General features: G+C 52.6%; 1 long non-coding RNA gene across 3 annotated transcripts; it reads right to left on the bottom strand.

Annotated features, from left to right (window-relative positions):
* Positions 1-408: 408 nt before the first annotated feature.
* Positions 409-14,815, bottom strand: LOC103544890 (uncharacterized). Of its 3 annotated transcripts, XR_011541783.1 has the most exons (8): positions 14,579-14,807; positions 10,684-11,057; positions 9,356-9,439; positions 7,256-7,304; positions 6,978-7,036; positions 1,598-6,396; positions 812-907; positions 409-732 (listed from the first exon to the last, which is right to left on the bottom strand). It is a non-coding gene; the product is annotated as an uncharacterized lncRNA (long non-coding RNA). The 3 variants fall into 3 exon arrangements; XR_011541785.1 differs by lacking the exons at positions 9,356-9,439; positions 10,684-11,057 and having other exon boundaries at positions 1,598-1,786; positions 14,579-14,815; XR_011541784.1 differs by lacking the exons at positions 9,356-9,439; positions 10,684-11,057 and having other exon boundaries at positions 14,579-14,815.
* Between the last annotated feature and the right edge of the window lie 2,263 nt (positions 14,816-17,078).

Here is a 17,078-nt window from a genome sequence, read left to right on the forward strand (position 1 = left end):
GGGAAAGAAGATAACACAGGGAAAGAAACAGAGAAGGGAATTCCAGGCTGAGGAACCAGCATCTGCAAAGCTCTCGATGTGGGAAAAAGTCGCGGATCTGGGAAGCCGCCAGAATGGCTGCATCCCGGCGTGGGGGGCAACAGCACAGGGAGGTCAGGGGGCCGGCTCCTGCATGGCCTTGCAGATAATGGTGGGGTTGGGGAATGCCAGGGTATTCATGTAACAGGCTCTGTAGACCCACAGAGGTCAGGTCCAACACTCAGGCTTCAGAAATAGTCTTGACCTACTTCACGACATTGCCAGGGGTGGATTCTGTGAGATGGCTTGCATTAGTGGATAGGAAGAGAGGGACCAAGGGCTCTAACTGGAGCCTGGAAATTCTCACTATGGGAAGGCAGAGCTCAGAACTTTGTGCGAGCAACTGCATAGTTTATTTACTCTTTTACCATTGGTTTGAACATCCTTTTGGCTGCAGGAGCTAATCTGCCGTTAGAGCTTTGACAATTGCAGGTAGCAGAGAACGTGACCTGAGAAAAGGGACTTTATTGGCTCCTGTGTTTGAAAAGCCCAAGGGCAGACCTTCAGGTGTGGCTTGATCCAGGAGCTTGAATGATGTCACCAGGATCCAGTTTCTCTCTCTCCACTTCTCAGCTCTACTTCCCTGGGGCTGGCTCCATGTGTAGATCCTTCATCAAAAATGATATTGGCAGCTCTGCATTCCATTCTTCATCCCTTTAAGAGCATCAGAAAAGAGGTTTCAGACTTTTCTGAAGACATCAGGCCAGGCAGCAAACTTTAATTGGGCACCTACCTAGATCAATCAGTGGCCCGGAAGACAGGATGTGCTAATTGCCTTAGCTTAGGTCACATTCTGCACCACTGCATCCAGGGGGATGGTGTCAGCTTCCTGGAAAGCCCAGAGAATGAGAAGGAGTGTGAGCAAGGACGGGAAGGTCCCCACCCTAGCAAAACTGGGGCACTGGCCACATAAAGGGCTGGTAATAAGCTGGATGAGAAGAAGCACACATGTTCACCATATGGAGGGACCCACCATCCCCCAGAGGTGAGATCCTTCTGGGCCCTTCCTGGGGAGCGGAAAAGAGTTGTTTCAAGGTTGCTGAGATTTGAGACAAGGGTAGCATCATTGGCAAGGGTCAGGGCTGGGTGTCAGTCAGGAAGGCATTGGGGAGAGGCAGGGAGAGGCGCCGTCAGCGGAAATCGGAGGGCTGGAGGGAGCGGGGGCTGCTTGCATGCGTGAGTTCTGAGTACACAGAGAGGCTATCGGGAACTCTGCGTGGCCCAGGGAGAGCTGCTTACACTGACCCAGGCTGGGTCAGGGGCCGGGGCACGTGCTCCACCCACCTTCCCTGCCAAGTACCTGAGTAGAACTTTCTTTCCATCCCCCGCCAGTGGGAGGGGTCTCCTATGGGTCTCAAGCCCCTTAGGGTCTGGGTCTTACCCTGGGTGGACAAGGGCCTTTTTTGCAGATGGAGCAAAGTTCCGTGAGCCTGAACACCATCCACCACCTACAGGGCAGGTGAGGTCCCTGGGGACCCGCGGGCTGCCTTCCCGGCCGTCCAGCCCTCCATGCACGCACCTGGCACTTCCTGGGCAGCGGTCACACCCGGTCCTCTTTCCAGTGTGGTCACTGCTTTCTTCCTCCCCTTCCTTCTCAGACCTCTGAGCTCTTAGGGTGACCCTGTGTCCTGGCTGCTTGCACAGTCTTGGTTTTTGTCTTTCGTCCCTGCGTAAGTATTCGTGCTGCCCCTGTCATTCTCAAAGCATCCTGGTTTGGGCGATAAATTACAGTCACTCTATACAATCCTCCGTCCCCAAATCCGCGCCCACCTGCTTTCTCACAACAGCCCTGATGGTCCTGAGGGCTGTGAAAACCCGAATCCAAATGATCAGCAGCCAAAAGCTCCACTCTCTCCACATGAGTTAAGGGGAGTCTCGGGTTTCAACAATCGTGGTCACCAAACCTCCCTGGTTTGTTTGCACCCAGGCCGGGAAGTGGTCCCTCCTGCAAGGACGAGTGGGATGATCCCTTTTAAAGGAGCAAAGAAAAGAGATTCTACAGCCAAACAGTTCCAGTCCCAAGGGTGCCCCTGCCTCCGCCCCATCCACATTCCTGTCCCCATAATAAACCCTCTGTTTTAAGGTAACTTGCGTGGGTCTCTTTTTCCTGCAACAAAAAGAGGTGTACCTAAAATAGGCCGGGGCCCGGGCCTGTGGCCAAATTTGGATGAAAAACTGGGTCAGGCAGGGGAGGGAGCAGCGGGCAGGGTTCCCTGGGGATCGGGGCTAGACAGCGCCTGCTGAGGGGCAGTTCTCTGAGCCAGGCACCGGGCTGCACAGGCGACAACCACCATCTGATTTAATCCTCTTACTGCCTGAGGAGGTGGGTACCACAGTCTACAGTTTACAGAGGAGGAAACTGAGGCCCAGAGAGTTGGGATTTGGGGCTCACGTCCCAGGCTTCTCACTCTAAAGTCTGTGCTTTGGGGCACAGGGCAGACTTCCAATCTATAAGAGAGTAGCTGGAGTCTCAGCCATCTGGTGTTTAGAAGTTCCGTGTAGCCTGGTCCAAGCTCCTTGGCACAAGCATGTCTGCAGTTTTCCTCATCATTCTTTAAGTGAGTTTAAGGAACAGCCACAGACCATTGTTTCAACTTAAACAGGTTTAAGCAAAAGGGGGAATTTTAGCTGGCTTCAGGCATAGCTGGATCCAGGGGCTCACATGCTATCCTCTCATGTGTCTGGCACTCAGTTCTCTCTCTATCTCCCTTCTTCCCTCTGTGGGTTGCTTCTCTACAAGGCAGGAAGAATGGCCACAGGCAGCTTCAGGCCTCACCCCTATGGCTTGCAATCCAAAAGGAAAAAGCACTCTCTCTCTCTCTCTCTCTGTCACTCTTTCTCTCTCTCTCCTTTTCTTTGATCATTGATATAGGAATCCAAAGAAGGGTTTGGAGTGGCTTTGCTTGGATCACGTGTCCACCTCAGGACCAATCCCTGGGTCCAAGTGGATGTGGCCAAGGTGTTAGGACCGGTGCAGCCTGGTCATAGGCTCTCCACTGTGGTGAGGAAGGTGGAGGACAGTGGGTACCACGGGGAGTCACGGAGGCATGGTTCCATCAAGGAAGGGATGCTGGTGGTCAAAAGCAACACATCCACCACTCTCAGAAAGACATGCTTCAGGGTAGCTGGTTTAAAAGTTTTTAACGTGCTTTTCACTTTTCTTCCCTGAGTGCAGCTTTGGATGCGCACAGCCCTAGGCGTCCATTAGTCTGGGGGAGACTAGAATTTATTTCAGAAAATGAAAAGGAAAGACAGATGTGACGTTCAAAATTAGATGATGCCAGATCACAGCCTTAAGGAAGGGTTCTCCAGGTTCCTCATCTTTCAGCTTATTAATTATGGTGCCAGGCGACCTGGACTATAGTGTTTCCCTGGGGTAGAGGGTCTGTACCATCCGCCCAGGACCACGGGGCCAGCTCTGTGGTGGAGAGAGGATATGAGGCAGAGAAAGCAGAGTGTGGCCCATTTTCTCCCAAATGGAGAAAGCCTGCTCCCGAGAGTTTTCTCTAGGACGAGCATCAACGATCATCATCCCTGAGAACTTTCCAGCTCCCAGGCACTGCGCTTCACGAGAGCTCTGCCGCTTTTCCAATATCCCTGTGAAATAAGCATTTCCATCCACAAGACCCTGACTCCAAGCGAGTTCTGTCAACTCGAATGTGTCTAAAACAAACAGGGGGAGGTATCACGTGACAACTTGGACACTGTGATGGTTTATTTTGTGTGTCAACTTGACTGGGCCATGGGGTGCCCAGATATTTGGTCAAACATTATCCTGTGTGTTTCCGTAGAGTGATTTTAGGTGAGAATAACGTTTGAATCAGTAGACTGAGTATAGTAGATTGCCCTCCCTAATGTGGGTGGGCCTCATCTAATCAGTTGAAGGCCTGAATAGAACACAAAGTCTGACCGTCCTGTGGGTACGGGGAATGCCTCCTGTCTGATGGCCTTGAGCTGGGACATCGGCCTTCTCCTGACTTTGGACTTGAACTAAAACATCAGCTCTTATCAGCCCGAATCTGCTGGCTTTCAGACTGGAGCTTACACCATCAGCCCTTCTGGTCTCCAGCTGGCTGCCTGCAGATCTTGAGACTTCCTAGTCTTTATAATCATATAAGCCAATTCCTTATAATAAATATCTTTCTATATCTATGTCTATCAATCAATAGATAGATACAGCAGAACCAATTGGAGGTGTGAATGTTGTGTATATGTTTAATCCTGTTGATTCTGTTTCTCTAGAGAACTCTGACTAATACAGACATCAGGACACATTCTTGTAGGCTTCAGGTATGGCTGGATCCAGGAAGTTAAGCAATTTTGTGAGGCTCTGTTATCTCTTGCCAGGTCTTAGACAAGATTTCTTCACATGCTTCACATGACAGTTGACACTGGCAACTGTGACTCATGTCCTTCTAAACTTAGCACTTTAGGCAACGACCATGTCTCCAGTTCCATCTGATTGGCCTCACTTGGGCCATGTGTCTATTCCTGAACCAATCACTGTGGCCAAGGGTATGTGTGTGCTACAGTGGTGGGACACCAAGATGGACAGTCACACGGAGTGGGAGAGGAGCCTTACCAAACAGACCATAGCTACAGGTCAAGTAGTTATTATGTCCATCCTGCTGATGAGGAAACTGGCTCAGAGCATCTAAGTGCCTGGTCACTTGCAAGCCTCAGAGCTGGCAAGCATCATTGGCAGGACTCGAACCCGGGTCTGCCCATGGGCTCTTAACCACTACTCCATACTGCCTCTCGCCCATTAGTCCTCATCATAGAGCCAGAGTCTTCCAGAACCCCCACCCTTGGTCCTCACAAGCAGGGCTTTAAGTGCCCACCTGTACCTGGCACAAAGCAGGAGTATGGGGCCAGTGTGGGTACCTCCCTCGCAGTTGGACAGAGCCCTTGGTCCCTTGCTCGGGCAGCCCTTATTAACATACCCCGTCAGATCTTTGTTTGGATTCCTCTCCCCACCTCAACTGTAAGGAGGGACCTGAGCGATGAGCTGAGGCTGCTGGGGGATTGGCATCAGTTCCCACGCAGCCGTCCCCATCTTCTGATGCATTTTCTTTCCCTTTGAGAATTGTCCAATTTGGGCGGCTCAAGAACAGATGTTTCTTAACAACCACAGTTTGCCATGAGTATTTTTGGTCCCCTAATCTTGGTAAATTGTTGGGCTTGTGTTGGTTCTCCGGGGAACAGAGAAAACATCTTGCATCTAAGCCTCACTTGAAATGGCCGCGATGGGTTGGCATAATGATTACGCGTTAGTTATCTATCGCTCCGTAGCAGATCGCCCCAGAACTTGGCAGCTGAAAACAACACACAGTTATTGCCCCACAGTTTCTGTGGGTCAGGAGTTCAGGAGCACCTTCGCTGGGCGGTTCTAACTTGAGGTCTCTGTGGAAGTTGCCATCCTGATGGCAGGGGCTGCAGCCATCCGAAGGCTTGACCGGGGCTGGAGGACCTCACACAGCTGCTGGCTGGAGCCCCGGGTCCCCACCACGTGGGTCTCTCCACAAGGCTGCTTGAGGGTCCTGGCAACATGGCGGCTGGCTTCCCCAGAGTGACGATCCTCAAGGGAGCAAGGAGGGAGTCCCAGCGTCCCAGCCTTGGAAGTTACACACCGCCACTTCCATCTTGTTCTGTTCATTGGAAGGGAGTCAAGAAGGCCAGTCCACGCTCAAGGGCTCCACTATTTGGAAAGAGTATCAAAGAACATGGGGACACATTTTTCACCAGCCTCGGCACTATAGTGGAGCACAACATGGGCCCCAATTCTTTCCCCCTCCCTGTATCCCCACCTTACCAAGTGACCTCCAGTACCTTCCGTCAAAGGCTGGAGCACAGTTCCCCGCCCTCAGATGTTGGGCCTGCTCCGTGACTTGCTTAGGTCAGTAGAATGAGGTCAATAGAATCGACAGTGCACTGGTTCTGGGTCTGGTCCCAAGAGGCCTTGGGTGTTTCTTCTGGGCTGCTTGCCCTCCTGCCATCGCCAGGAGACGAGCATGTCTGAGCCAGCTCGCCGACCCCAGGGGAGGATGGGAGACACATGGAGCAGAACAGAGCTGCCCAGCTGAGCCCAGGCAGGCTCAGCAACACACATGAGACGTGAGCTAGAGACACACTTACTGTTCTATGGCACCAAGATTTTGTGGTCGTTTGTTACATAGCGTTACGGTCATTACACCTAACTGATGCAGATATGCAGGCTTGGGAATCAGCAAGGCCTGGGTCCAAATGTCACTGCTACAACTCAGCAGGTCTGTGGCCTTGGGCAGATGGCTTCTCTTCTCTGAGCCTTGGTAATCTCATCTGTGAAATGGGATGATAACATCACGGGTCTCCTGGAGGTTTTGTGATGACTCAGATCATGCCTATAAAGTGCCTAGGGCAGTATCTAGCACTGTTGTGATCATTATTAACAAAATACTCTGGCCCATTGTCCCAACACTGATGTGCCGCCGAGGGTAGGAGCTGACACTCCAGCTCAAGCATCTGCTGTAGCTCCTTAGTTCCAAGTCTCCCAGTGGGATCTCCAGACTTCCTTTCTGCTCCTCCCACGCTCACTGGCTGCTCTTCCTCACTCTCTTCCCAAACAGCCAGGACCAGAGCCTGCCGAAAACACGGACCCAGGGGTCCGGCCCTGCTCATTCAGTGAACTTCCCTCCGCTCCAGGCCACCTCCAGGGCCTGGCTCAGCTCCTCTGTGATTGTGGGACAGTCCTTAGATTCCCTGGGCCATATAGTGGGTAACCCCACAGGCTCTAGAATCAACCACCATGGGCTCTGAATTCTGGCTTCACCACTTACCAGCTGGGTGACTTTGCAAAGCGACTGCACCTCTCTGTGCTTCTGTTTCCTCATTTGCGAAGGGGGCTCACTTAGGACACTTACCTTATCAGGCGGTTGTAGGGGTCTGAGTCCATTAGACATGTAAGGTCATATCCGTACTCCTGGCATGTTTAAAGAGTAAACAAGAGCAGTTGGTTACTGTCTCTACCCGCCACAAGAGTTTCTCCACCTGTGAAGGAAGGGACCGGAATTGTCCCCTGGTCTCTTAGCACACTGACATCAGCGGCCGATGCTGAAGGGCTCCTGTGGGTGGGGGGAGAAGACGAGAGCCCCCACAGACGCATTCCAGGGACCCTACTTCCACCCCAATGCTCTCTTACCTGCTTTGCATATTGAGATGGCTAGATTATCCAGAAAACAATTTCTTTGCTAAAAAAAAAAAAAAAAGGGAAGCAGGGATCCAGTGGTCTTCCAGCGCCTTCTCAGCTTTACGTTTCAGGACATCGTTGCAAGGGGCTGACCAAGGGCTGAGCAGTGGGCACAAGGTGCCGAGGTGCCACCGTTCAGCCCTCAGGGGAATTCAAGGGCCAAAGGGAAGCCACTCTGGGGCTGCAGACGTGGTACGGTGCCGGCTCTGCTCTGCCATCTGCACCCCCCCCCCCCACCGCCACCCGAGGGTCCCTCTCATCTAGATCTCGCCACGCTCTGTTTCCTTTTGTATATTTTAAATGCCACTTCTTGGGTCCCAGCCACCGTCTGCTAGAGGAAAACAACCTGGGGGAAAAATTCCTTTAAATGTGAAGATACAATGCAAGCCAAATCCACTCTGTGAACGGAAAGCCTGGCAGCAGGAATCCTCAGGGGGCCACGGGTTTGGGGGGGTGCTTTCTGTTTCCCCTCTTTTTCCATCTTTTATGAAGAGCTTGTTTTGTTTCCGCGGTTGCCACGATACGGGAGGTTTGGTGGCTGTTTCTGAGAGGCCGTGTGGATGACTGTTTGTATCAGTTGCACCTCATGGCAATGACAGAGCGGGTGGCCAAGCTTTGGGTCTAGGCCACAGGGGTGGGGGGTGAGGGAGACGGGGGCGTGGGGGGTGTAATGGGGTCTGCAGGAGGACGTGGGCTGGCCCTGGAGGTGTGCAACAACAGGCAAGGGACCGAACCCAAGGACGCTGCCTAAGGAGAGTCCGTTCACTCTGACATGCTGTGTGATCTGCAGAAAGTCTCACCACCTTTCTGAGCCTCAGTCTCCTTAGCTGTCCAAGAGAATAACATGTGCCCACACAACCAGGTAAGGGTGAGGATATGGAAGTGGGGCAAGAAAAATGAACCTTTGGCCCCCATCATCTCAGGTCAGCCTTACAACACCCCAATTTACTGATGAGAAGGTGAGACCCACAGAAGTGCAGTGACCTGTCCTAAAGTCACACAGCCTGGGAGAGCCTCCGTCCACACTTTCTCCTATGCTTAATTAATAACAGCATAATAATTATATCAAACACTTGCATAGCACAGCCCTGTTCTGAGGGCTTCACTTACACTAACATGGCAATCTTTACCATAACCCTATAAGGCAGTGCTATTAGTCCTATGCTTATGAACGAAAAAAATCAGGGTTCCGAAGGCAACTTGCAAAGATACCTAGCCTGTAAGTTACAGAGCTGGGGTTTGAACCCATCAGCCCAGGTGCAGAGTCTCGCTCTCAGCACGAACAGCCACAGGGCGGCTCAGGGAGAGGTTCCATGAACTCCGCTGTGAGCGGACGTGGTGTTATTGCAACACACAACTGGAAGCGCCGTGAATGTCCATCAGCAGGGAGCCGGACTAGTAACTTGCATTACGTCTACACAATGAAACACCCCACACCAAATAAAGGATAAAGGATCCAAATTGGAAACATAACGTTGAGAGGAAAGAGCAAAGTTACTAGGTGAGACCTAGAGTATAATGAATATGGAAAGTCTAGAAACAATATTGCATATTGTTTACAGCTATTCACATAGGTGGTAAAATTTAAAACATAAAGATACAAGTGGTTACTTAAGGCAGGGAAAGGATGAGAAATGGTTTCAGAGGGATGCCCAGCCAGGCTTTTGCTGGATCTGCAACATTTTATTTCTTACAAAAGAAATGTCCGAAGCAGGAAAGAAACAAAGGTGCTCGGAAAAGTATAAAGACTGGACCACACTGAATGCTGTAAGTAGACTGGAAGGCTCCCGGGTGCCCCTTACAGGGAGTGGGTGCACTGGGAGAGTCCCACACCACCCCTTAGCCGTAGCCTCACCCTAATAAAGTTGGCCTCTCTCACTTGGTCGGAGAGAACACCTTCCAGTCCTCCGCCTTCCTCCAACTTCACACACTAGCCGGATGGAGTGTTCTCCAGTGCCCATTGGATGCCGTCACTCCCTCGCTCAGAACCCTCCCATGGCTCCCCAGGGCCCTCAGGGTCAATCCCCACTCCTTTCTGTGGTCAACATTTACCTCCACACCCAGGGCGCTGCTCCCTGGTCAGCCTCCCCTCTCACCAGCCTTCTCACTCCACCCGGCAGAAGCCACAGTTCATACCTGCAGAGGTGCCCACATTTCCTGTCACCTAATACAGTTTTTCTCACGTGACCCCCTTGCTCTGGAAAGCACCCCTCGTCCCTGCCAGCTTGGCCCATCTGATGCCCGAAGCCAAACACCTCCCCACAGGGCACAAAGCCATCGCGGGGCAGAGTCCGAAGGCCCGGAAGGTTGGAAGATGGGTCCTTTCCCACTTCCCCTCCCAGTTTCCTGTAGTCATTGTCGTGTGTTTACTTGTTAACAACTTGCATGGAAAATCAAGGGTGAAATTTGGCTCTTTTCATTCAAAACCAAATTAATACCCCCCAAACAATTTAATAAAACAAAAGCACACAATGGCAGTGTCCTCTCGTGTAGCCCACAGCTGTGCCCGGCTGAGCACAATAGCCCTGTTCCATCTGCATTTGCTGCCCTGTCTCCCTCCTCAGCCTCTCCCCCCCCCCCGCCCCACCCCCAGACGCCTCAAGACCAAGGGACCGCAGGCAGCCAACGCCCCCGGTTCCTTCCACTTCCTCTTCCCAGAACTCACGGAAGGGAGCAAGGAGGCTGGGCTGCACGTGTGCACGTGCGTGTGTGTGTGCATGGGTGCCCACGCATGAGTGCACAGAAAAAAGTCTAAAATTCCCTTCCTACTTGTGACTCCATATCGGTTTTTAATAGAGTTCTATATATGTCCAATGTCTGTCTAATGTGCACGTACATGTTAAATGCGTAGACATTCGTGTGTGGGTCTGAAGCACCCCAGACTAAACAAAGCAACAAAGCCCTTGCCTCTGGGCCTCAGTTTCCCCGTCTATGAGATGAGAGACCCGGCCCCCTCCAGCCCTGACAGTGTGTCTGCATCTGTCTCAGGTAGCAGTGGAGGCTAACACCTACCTACCTTGTGCCATCTGTCCTCGTTGGTCCCCTACCTGTCTGCAGCCCTACCTGAAGTCCACATTTGTGACTCCAGGCACCATCGTCTTTACAAATATACTTGACCTCAAAATGAGTTCCCCTGATACCCCAGGGCAGTGGTTCTCAAGCCAGGGTGAGTTCGCCCCCCCCCCCGACCCCCCCTCCCATCCCCCCGAGATATGGGGCTGCTTGCAGACATGGTTGGTGGTGACAACTCGGGGATGCTACTGACATCTAGTGGCCAGAGGCCAGAGATGCGGCTAAGCACCTTGCGATGCACAGGACACCCCACCTGACACACCAAGAGTGTGAGGTTGAGAAGCCCGCCCCGGAGTGAAGGCGTTTACCGGATGCTTTTCTTTACATTGTCTCCACTGAGATGGCTGGAACATCCAGGTGGCACCGAGGTAGGAGGGAGCATTGAAAGTTTAATAAAGAGAAATTACTTTTGTTCTGCAGCCGCTAGGCACCCGGCTCCGGACTCGTTTCTTCACAGGCCCCATCCCCAGCAGGAGAAGCATCATGTGCCCTGTTTCCTGATGAGAATGTTGAGGCTTGAGCGGCTAAGGCACGCAGCCACGAAGAGTCAGGATTTCCATCTCGCCCCGTGACACATTCCTGAGTCTGCTCCGGAAGGGACTAACGGGGGATCGTCACCAACTCAAGGAGGCGGAAGCACGAACGACGAGTTGATTTCAGAAGATGGAGGAACCGGCATGAGCTGAGAGAACAAGACGAGCTTTTCATCCTGGTGCCTGATTTCTGTTAGGCTCGCTGTCTGATTTCTCCGTGGCCCTTTGCCCGGACATGACTGATACCAAGGAGGTTGTCCTCTCGGTCAGTCCCTGATCTCTGGGTTTGAGCACTCATTCATTCATCCATTCATTCATTCAGTAAATATCCATTAAGCCTCAACTACACACCAGGCTCTTGGACATATGGAACCCCAAATTAGACCCGGGCCCTGCCCTCAAGGAGACTTCAGTCTAGGAATGGGGTGGAAACAAATCAAGGAAGTAAGGAAGTGTAGAACAACGCATGCGATTAAGAGGTGAAGACACCGGGGAAGACACGGGGCCGAGATTGGAAAGCTGCAAGGGGGCTAATTAGGCAAACTGGGGAAGCTCTGTGCTGGAGGGCTCGTGATGAGTACAAAGGACAGACGAAAGTGTAATTATCTGGTAGGGGGCTGGAGACATAAGGCAGGGATTAATCTACAAAGGTCTTGTGAGTCCTTGATGAGGGTCTTTATCCCGAGGGTGATGGGGAGCCATGGCAGGTTTAAGCGGGAGGGTGTCATGGTCAGATTTGCATTTGCTGTGTGGAGAACGGACTTCAGGAGGACAGAGGCAGTGCAGAGGGGCCTGTGAGAAGAGAGGATGCAGGCCTGGATGCGGGGATTAATGAGAAGTGGGTGGACTTCATAGAAATTCAGTTCAAAAGGATGATGGAAATTCAGGAGACGAACATGGGGAAATTACACACCCTTCCCCATTCAGGCGTCTCCTTCGAGGCAGCCCTGCCGAAGCTTCCTGATGCCCTAGTCCATTGCCAATTAACTCCCTCCTGGAGACGGTTTTTAGGAAGATGCTGCTGTGATGGACAGCGACTCCGACACGGGACTGGCTTCCCACCCAGATCCTCCGTGGAGCCTGCCTGGAGCAGCTGCAGGAAGCCGGGACCCCAAGCCCCACACAGCCAGCATCAAAGGCCCGGGTGAGGCCGAGGCCTGGAGAAGCTATTCCAGTGTCCCTATTTTTAAAGCCGGGGTCAGGGCGCCCTGCCCATCCGCATCTCCAGGACTGGAAGCTTCAAAGGGCAGCCTCTGACCTTCCACCAGCCCAGCACCAGACAGAGGCTGAGATGAGCACAGGGCTGCAAAGGGACCACAGGCAGCTGGGAAAGTCGCCCCCAGAGTGGTTGGTGGAGGGTTTGGAGGGTGGGGGAAGAGGGCCAGCCAGAGAGGCTGACAGCTGTGGGTCAACAGAGCTCCTGGCTCAAATCCTGTGGCCTTGAGAAGTTGTTTCCCCCTCTCTGAGCCTCGGCCGCTCATCTGCAAGATGGAAATAATCCACAGCTTGTTATAGATCAGAGAGCGAGTGAATCAGTCAGCAAACACTTGCGAGACGCCTACTGTGAGCCGGTTGAGGTGGGAGGTGGTGGGTATGTAATGGCAAAGGAGACGTGCCTCCCAGCGTTCCATTCTAACAGGGAAATTAACATTGAATAAATAATTATCCAACTAACCATTGAGCGCGCATCACAAGGGCTGAGAGTATTTGCGGGTGTAGCGGGGCGGGGAGAAGAGCAAAGAAAGAAGAACCGTGTAAGCTGAGCATCCTGCATTTGTCCCCGCCTTCATCCAAGCGGTCATTTATCGTGTCTGCCACACATGCACGGCACCGAGGAAATGGGGAATCAACCCAGCCTGGTCCCTCCTGCGTGGGGTCGAGTACCTGAGAGCAGTTTCAACAAGTCGATGTTTTGCTCTTATCCCAAGGGCTATGTGAGCTTCTGAGGACTTACTGGGAGGAGCAGGGGGTCTGGGAATGCTTCTCTGAGGGGAGGGTCAGCCACGCACGTGCCCAGCTGGGGACTATCACACTCCTACACTGCCCCAGGGACTGTGTGATGTGCTGCAGACCCCGTCCCCATCCTCGAGAACCACCGCCCAGTGGGGGAGCAGGGCCAAGGAAATCGTGAATAATTACAATGACATCTGCAAAGAAGGTGAGGGGTCAATGGGGAGGTTTTGCGGGGGGACGTCCTGTATGAAGGGGACACAAGTGACGGCTAGGAATGACGAATACACAGCATCTGCTCAGTGCCTGAGAGGAAAGGAGGATTTGACCAATATTTTGGGCTGTAACTGCTACCTTGGAAAGTGGCTGTGTGGGCCCCTGGCTGGTCTTTCCTCATCCCCAGATCAATGTAGAGAAAACAGATTTCTACCCAGTCCATTCAAGTTTGTCGTCTTTCACGGAGAAAGAATAATGACTTTACGCAACAACCGCATCAGTTATAAGCTGCTCTCTGAGAAGGAACATCGTTTGCCTGTTTTAAAGAAAGAAGACGCAGAAAGGGAAAGTATTTGAAGAAATACAAAACTAAATACAAAACTACAAATCAGTGGTTCTCGAACTTGGGCTTCTGTCAGTTGAACACTGGACCTCACCCCGGGGAGGAGATCCTGATTCGGCAGGCCTGCGGTGGGGAATCTGCCTGGTGGGGAATGCCTGAGAATCTGCATTTCTAACAACTCCCCGGGGGTGCTGCTGCCGCTGTGCTGGGACCTCTCGTCAGAGCCACCCGCCTGGGCAATAGACCTGTCTCGGGGATTTGCTAACATCGCGCCCTGCTCCAAATGAGTCTCCGTCTTGAAAGAGGAGCTGAGTTGATTTCATTTAGCACAGCGTCTTCCAAGTTTATCGAGGGCGGAGCAAACGGCAGGATTTGTTTCTTAAAGCTGAGTAATAGTTCATTGTATGTATAGACCCCGTTTTCTTGATCCGTTCATCTGTCGATGCACGTTTAGGCGGTTGCCACGTCCTTGCTGTGTTGTAAATAATGCTGCAGTGGACTGGGAGTGCGGGCAGTGGTCTGGACCCCTTAACGGCCCACCTGCTCCGGCGGTGCCTCCCCTCCGGGAATGGGGCTGCGGGGAGTGTGGCGGGTGGGGGCTGGGGCCTGGCTGAGTTGCTTCATCCGGGGCTGTGCCCACCCTGGGGCGCTGAAAGCGAGGAGGGGAGGAGGAAGGAAGGAAGGAGCAGCAAGAGAAGAAGGTGAGGGATGAAGAAAAGGTGGGGCCGAGGAGGAGAAGTCGTGGCGCTAGGAGGAAGAGCAGCAAAAGCGAGAGGAAGGAGAGGAAGACAGACGCGCTCGGGAAGAGAACAGAGACGGGAGCAGGAAGACGGGAGTGAACCAGCGAACGGGTGAACGAACGCGGGGAGGGCACTTCATCCTTGCGCACCTGCCAAACTCCTCCTCCTCCTACAAAACCCTCTTAAAAGCTTTCTTCTTCTCCCGGGAGCCTTCCCTGACCCCGCCCACGACCTCACACCCTCCCTCTAGAACTTGTCAGAGTGAGTCCATTTCTTGAGTCCCTGCTGTGCGCCCGGCAATGCCCTAAAGCCCTGACACACAGCATCTCACAGAACCCACCCTGCAACCCTACGAGCGGGCACTAGTGTCTCCTCCATTTCAGGGGAAACTGAGGCACAGAGATGCTACTGCAAGACGTACCGTTGCTTCCAGCGAGCACCTTCCTCGCGCAAAGAATCGTTGCTGTTTGCTAGTTGGTTTCCTCTCCCAACAAGCTTTGGGAAGGAAAGGTGGGCACAGAGACGGGACCCTGGAGGCCTGTCCCTGCTCTGTCAACGGCCCCCTGAGACCGCGCTCCGGGCCGCCCTCTCCGGCCTCGGCGTCCCTGCGGCGGGAGGGGATGCTCTGAGGGCCCCGCCCCGCTCTGCATGCCGCTATGACGGACGGGGCTCCGCTCCAATCAGAGCCCGAGCGTCCGGACGGCCGGGCCGGGAGCCCGAGGACGACACTTTGCTGGCACCTGCTGGTTGGAAAGGGAAGTGGCTCCTGGAGGGCGGGAGGGCAGGAAGTCGGAGCAGGCTCTGGGAAACCAGAGAGAAGGGGTGCTGTCCACGCTGAGAGAAGGAGAGGACTCGGGGAGAGTGCGGGAGGTGGGTATGTAGGAATAGATACCCGGAACCCTCTTGGTGCCACTTACAACACATACATCACCATCACCACCACCACCATCATCACCATCATCTCATCACCATCCTCACCATCACCACCATCATCATCATCTCATCACCATCATCACCATCACCACCATCATCACCATCATCATCACCATCACCACCATCATCATCACCATCACCACCATCACCAACACCACCACCACCATCATCACCATCATCTCATCACCATCCTCACCATCATCATCACCATCACCACCATCATCATCACCATCACCACCATCATCATCATCACCATCATCATCACCACCATCACCATCATCTCATCACCATCCTCACCATCACCACCATCATCATCATGTCATCACCATCATCACCATCACCACCATCATCATCATCTCATCACCATCATCACCATCATCATCACCATCACCACCATCACCAACACCACCACCACCATCATCACCATCATCTCATCACCATCCTCACCATCATCATCACCATCACCACCATCATCATCACCATCACCACCATCATCATCATCTCATCACCATCATCACCATCATCTCATCACCATCCTCACCATCACCACCATCATCATCATCTCATCACCATCATCACCATCATCATCACCATCACCACCATCATCATCACCATCACCACCATCATCATCATCTCATCACCATCCTCACCATCACCACCATCATCATCATCTCATCACCATCATCACCATCATCATCATCACCACCATCATCATCATCTCATCACCATCATCACCATCATCATCACCATCATCATCACCACCATCATCATCATCTCATCACCATCATCACCATCATCTCATCACCATCATCACCATCATCATCACCATCACCATCACCACCATCATCATCATCACCATCATCACCATCACCACCATCATCATCACCATCACCACCACCGTTATCATCCTTCTCCAGTCTCCCGGCACCTTGCGCTCAGCCAACCCTCTGCAGTCTCCAGGCCCTACAGTGCCCGCTGTACCTGGAACACAGACCGTGCTCTTTCTTGCTTCCCTAACTTTGCACACCCTGTTCCCTTTGCCAAGATCATTCTCCCCAAGATTCACCCGGAAAATGCTGACTTTCCTTTCAACAGCCCCTCTTCTTTGGGATGTCTCCCCTGACGCCCCAGGCAGTAACCCCTCCTTCTCTTGTCCCTGGATCCTCTTACCATCACGTATTTAGTGTCCTGGGGCTGCCGTAACAAAGCATTGCACACAGAGGGACTTAAACAACAGAAATTAGTTCTCTCACAGTTCCGTATGCTGGCAGCCCAAGGTCAAGGTGTCAGTAGGATGGGCTCCTTCTGGGGGCAGGTGGGGGAGAACCTGTTCCATGACCTCTAGCTTCTGGAGGTTTCCTGGCTATTTTTGGTGTTTCTTGCCTTCTGCAGCATCACCCTGATCTCTGCCTGCTCCTTTGCGTGGCATTCTCCCTACATGCATGTCTGACCCCAAATGTCCCCTTTTCATGAGGACACTAGTCATTTTGGACTAGAGGCCCACACTACTCCCGTTTGACCTCCGCTAAAGTTAACTAATTGCATCAGCAACAACCCTATTCCCAAATAAGGTCACATTCTGAATTACCGGAGGTTAGGACTTCAAAATATGAATTTGAGGGGGACACAATTCAACCCATAATAATCGCCATGGTGTTATCCTCAAGCCGTTCCAAAGTCCCCAGAATGGGAGCTTCCTGGGGGCAGGGGCTGTGTCCTCTGCTCTGTCCAGATCCAGGAACCCAACAGGCCTCAGAAAGTATTGGCTGAAGAATGAATGAAGAGATGGAAGCTAGTAAGGTGTCCTGAGTGCTGGTTAGTCCCCACCTCCCTGGTAATCACTTTAACCATGTTAGCTCATTCCAAAGGGTTTGCATTTTTCAAATTTGAGGGGATGGGTTTATATGGAGGGATAAAGGGGTAGGAATATCTAAAATATTCCTGAAGAATAAGGATTTAGGGCATTCCAAGGTTTATTACAAAGCAGT

The sequence above is a fragment of the Equus przewalskii genome, chromosome 7 (assembly GCF_037783145.1).
Source record: "Equus przewalskii isolate Varuska chromosome 7, EquPr2, whole genome shotgun sequence".
Lineage (NCBI taxonomy): Eukaryota > Metazoa > Chordata > Mammalia > Perissodactyla > Equidae > Equus > Equus przewalskii.